At 48.8% G+C, this 4,215-nt stretch overlaps 1 long non-coding RNA gene and 1 pseudogene across 1 annotated transcript in view; both read right to left on the bottom strand.

Annotated features, from left to right (window-relative positions):
- Positions 1 to 687: 687 nt before the first annotated feature.
- On the bottom strand, positions 688 to 2,002 carry LOC102474733 (V-type proton ATPase subunit G 1 pseudogene; annotated as a pseudogene).
- Positions 2,003 to 2,690: 688 nt separating this feature from the next.
- LOC106736238 (uncharacterized) overlaps positions 2,691 to 4,215 on the bottom strand; it is a 13,076-nt gene continuing 11,551 nt past the window's right edge. Inside the window, exon 2 of the long non-coding RNA XR_001371317.2 lies at positions 2,691 to 2,969. This is a non-coding gene — a long non-coding RNA (uncharacterized LOC106736238). The remainder of the gene's footprint in view (positions 2,970 to 4,215) is intronic.

Raw genomic sequence — 4,215 nt, 5'->3', positions numbered from 1 at the left:
TACTCACTACTTTTTCATAGATAAAGCCCCTGACTTTCAAGAAAGCATTAGGGAAAAAATAATAACCCCTTTCTTTCTTCAAATAATTTCCTTTTTTAGTAGATCTAAAAAAGAAAAAGTTAACAGTGAGATACATGTTGCTTGAGCTAAAGGCATAGGAAAACAACATATACCCATTAAACTTCTTTTATTTTTTTATGGAGAGGTGTTTGCTATAGGGCACATGCGCTCACCAAAGTCAGAGAGTCACAGAGAGGCAGAAAGTGAGAAATCACCCCACGGGGGGAGGGTGTGTGTGTGTGTGTGGCCACGCCACAATCCCTTCTCCTTCATTCTCCTCTCGAGATCTGGGGCATGCATGCACACACACCCAGTGCGAGTTTAAGCCACCAGGTGAGGGACTTGAACCGTGGTCTACTACATGGGAGTCCAGCGACATAGCCACTACACCAACTGCTGGTCCCAAAATTTCTAAGAAATATGAGGTAAAAAGATGAATTCTTTGGATAACTTCTAAGTCTGTACAAAGAAGCTAGATTTGCTACTCTGCAAAAAGTGAGAGGACCTGCTATATAACATACAGAATTTAATGCCTTTCCCAAGAATATAACTAGAACTCCAGAATGCTTCATATTCCACGAGGGCATCTAAGACACCAATCCATGGGACAGGCACTTTGTTCTTCTCCTATCCATTTATGCAGTAGTTTTCAGGGATTTCTGGCCGGACGTCACAGACAAAAGCCAAGAGGTTATCCAAGACTTCCTCCCTGTTCTGTAGGAAGTAGTTCTGGAGGATGGTCATCTTCTCTTGGGTCTCCTCCACGTCAGTGCTGCAGCTTCTGTGGGATCTCAGAGCTGGGCTTCCTTGGCCTTGAATTCTTTCTCCACCTGCAGGCCGTACTGTTCAATTTCAGTCTGAGCAGCTTCTTTGGCCTGCTTCAGCCTCCGGTTCTTTTGCGTGGGAGCCTCTGACACCATCTCAGCAGCCCGCTTCTCGGCCTGCAGTAATGGCTGGGGCCCCCGTGTAGCCACTGCAGCGGGGACCCTGAGGTCCGGGGGAGGCGAGTCAGCCCTACCCAGCTAGAGGGCCCGTTGGGTCGGCTGACGCTGCCCCTTTGTTTTCCTGACCCTCCAGAACAGAACCTTCCCATGCCTGGTACAGAAGAGAAAGCTGCACAGCGCTTGTGGGGTCATGAAAAGACGCAGGCAGGGTTGATCCTCAAGAAAGCCCACACTCCCACTCCCTCCTCTCATCCCACCTCACAGGGAGGCACGACCCCAGCTGAGGTCGTTCCTATCCCCTCCACTGTCTCGACCTACAGGAAATACTAACTTGTGTATGCAGGTTGGGATAAGAGAAAGGGGCACCCGGTCACTTCCCTACTGTGGTCAAGCCAGGCAGGGGCTGGGGACACTTAAGGGGCTGGCAGGCCCAGTATGCCACACAGTTATGGCTCTCTCTGCACCGCTGAGGTGACCAGGCTTCATGTCAGGGAAGGTCCAGCTTGGGAAGACCAATGTGTTTTGGTGAAGTGGGGCACTGAGGCAGGAATAGGAAGGAGCAAGAGTTAAAAAAATAATAAAAATAAAATAAAAAAAAAAAAGAAAAAGAAAACAGCTAAAAGCCACCTGCCTTAGAGAAAAGGTTCAGAGATCAAGGCCACCCAGACCTAAAGTCATAAATATCCAGGTGTCAGAGGGGGCGCAGTCCGAGGCTAAGGACCTGCCATAAAAGCAGCCACAGCCCACAGAGAGGGGAACTGAGGAGGTCTCCTCAAAAGTGAGCCGCCCCAAGGCCAGCCCTACCCATCCCTGTCCCCACCTGTGTGAGTGAAAGGAGGTAAGGACGCCAATCTGGCTGATATCTGGCTGAGCCCCAGCAAGCCAAGCCTGAGAGTCTCCTCTGATAGCAAGGCGTGGCTCTACACAGCATCCGATATTTCCCACTTCACCGCCACCGTCAGTGAAAGCTTTGTGATTCTGTACATCCTGGAATTCATGATTCTAAGGCATTGGCTTCAGCATGAAAAGAAGGAGGACTTTTAGGGGAGTAGAGGCAGAGGCTGATAGGCAAGTGCCTTTCGAGCAGGTGTTTTTTTGTTTTTGTTTTTAAAGAATTATTCTATTTAAATTTATTTATTTTTATTTATTATTATTGTTATTACTATTATTTTCCAGTTTGATCAGAGAGAGACAGAGAAAGAGAAAGGGAAAGTGAGGAAGCAAGCCACCAAGTCCAGGACCTGACCCATGGTCAGCCATGTGGGAGTCCAGCACCTTTAACCACCATACCACCTGCCGGTCCCTTGAGCAGGTGTTTTTATATGTCTATATAAATCCAAAGGACACATGTGAGACAGGTTCTCTCCCCAGATAAACCAACCTAGCCCCCCACCTTGTGCTCACACAACTGCAGCCTACACCCTACTTCCGCTTTCATCCCCCTCACACTCACACTTGGGTACACACACGCCCTCACATCCTCTCTACATGTCACCTGCACACATGCTGCACAACCATCCCCACAGCTCCATGACACACGTGAGCACAAGTACATAGCACCTGTTGCCTCCCCCACCCATCACAGCAGCGTCCTGTGCACATCACACACAGCCATGCCCAGTACACATACCCAGGCACCGCCTACATGGCATTGCTCAGGACTCTTGATGCCCAGCTCAACCAGACTTCAGCATAAATGATCATTTATTTGCTCTCACAAATGGGAAGTTCAGGGATGCCTCTGGCTTTTGGCCTGACCGGATGAAGGGTGTGGTGACGTCTTCAGGACCCTGTCATTCTCTACTTCTCTTGGCTCTGGCTCTGTTTCCTTCCGTGTTAGCTTCATCTTCAGGCAGGCTTTCTCCAGGTTTCAGGATGACCACCACGGGAGCTCTTTCCAGCTAACATCCAAGGCTGACTCTCCCTGGGCTGACTTAGGTCACATGCTCACCTCCAAACCAATGCCTGCAGCCAGGAGAATAGGATATCATCATTTTCACCAGACTAGACTGGGCCCATGGGGAGAGAATGGGGCATGGGACCAACAGGGGGCATAGTGGTTAAGGTGCTGGACTCCCACACGGCTGAATGCAGTTTGAGTCCCAGACCTGGTGACTGAAAAATCATGCCAGGCACAGGTGCATGCATGTCCCAAATTCTGAGAAGAGAATAGAGAATAGAGAAGAAAGGATTGTGACATGATCACCCTGGAGGGTGATTCCTCACTTTTCCTCTTTCTTGTCTCTCTATATCTTTCCAGTGAGCACACATGCCCTATAACGAAAACCTTAAAAATTTTAAATTAAAATTAAAAAAAAAAAAAGAAGTGGAGAAAAAGGAAAAAAGAAGTGGTCCTCTAAAAGACTAGGAAGAAATGCTAGACGAGCAAAAGCAAGAGGTGTTCACTACCTGCACTAACCCAATGTACACAGATGAAGACTGGAAACCCAGGGAGCTGCAGGGGTGTAAAGATAGCAGTGTTCCCATTGAGCCCTTGAGTAAACATAAACACTACCTGACTGAAGTCTACCTTTAGTACCTTATCAACAAAATATTGGTTTCAGATAAGTAAGTGATTCAGATACATGCTATCAGACTTCAGAGGAAGAGAAGAGCCTTCGAGCAAGCTAAGCATAGAAGAGTAAGGTATGGATGAAAGATCTGGAAATATGAGCCATTGGACAGGACCAGGTTTCCTAAGAGTGGAAAAGCTAGGTGGTGTGTGTGGGGGAGGGAGCTGAGGGTTTCAAGGGCCAGGATTTATTCTGTAGGTCACAACAAAGGTGTAGGAGCAGAAGGGAGATACAGTTGAAGCCGTGCTTTTAGAAGATCAGGCTGGTAAGGGCAGAAGCTGGAGCAGCAGGGTAGAAAGAGAGGGGCCAACAGGACATGGCAGTTGATTATATGGCCCTGAGTCCAAGGTGACTCAGATGCACTTCCGGCGGACTCCCTGACAAAGCCTAGCACCTTTTGCTCAACCAGTCTGGTGCACTCACTTGCCATGAGCCAGCTTACGTCACTCAGCAGCTTCAGCTCCTTGGAGACAGGGCAGTTCCTCAGCATCTGAGTCTGTGCCAGCTTCTGCCTGGCCCAGAGTAGTTCCTGCAGAGTAACTGACAGACCTTCCCCTGCGATGTGTACACTTGCCTCCTTTGCTTTGTTCATCCCATGTACACCCCTTCAGGCCAGCATAGCAAGAGAGGCTGCTGGG

Source organism: Tupaia chinensis, unplaced genomic scaffold, assembly GCF_000334495.1.
Source record: "Tupaia chinensis unplaced genomic scaffold, TupChi_1.0 Scaffold000059_1, whole genome shotgun sequence".
In the NCBI taxonomy this organism is placed as follows: domain Eukaryota; kingdom Metazoa; phylum Chordata; class Mammalia; order Scandentia; family Tupaiidae; genus Tupaia; species Tupaia belangeri.
The sequence above is the reverse complement of the archived record's forward strand: the minus strand, read 5'-3'. Positions and strand labels throughout refer to the sequence as shown.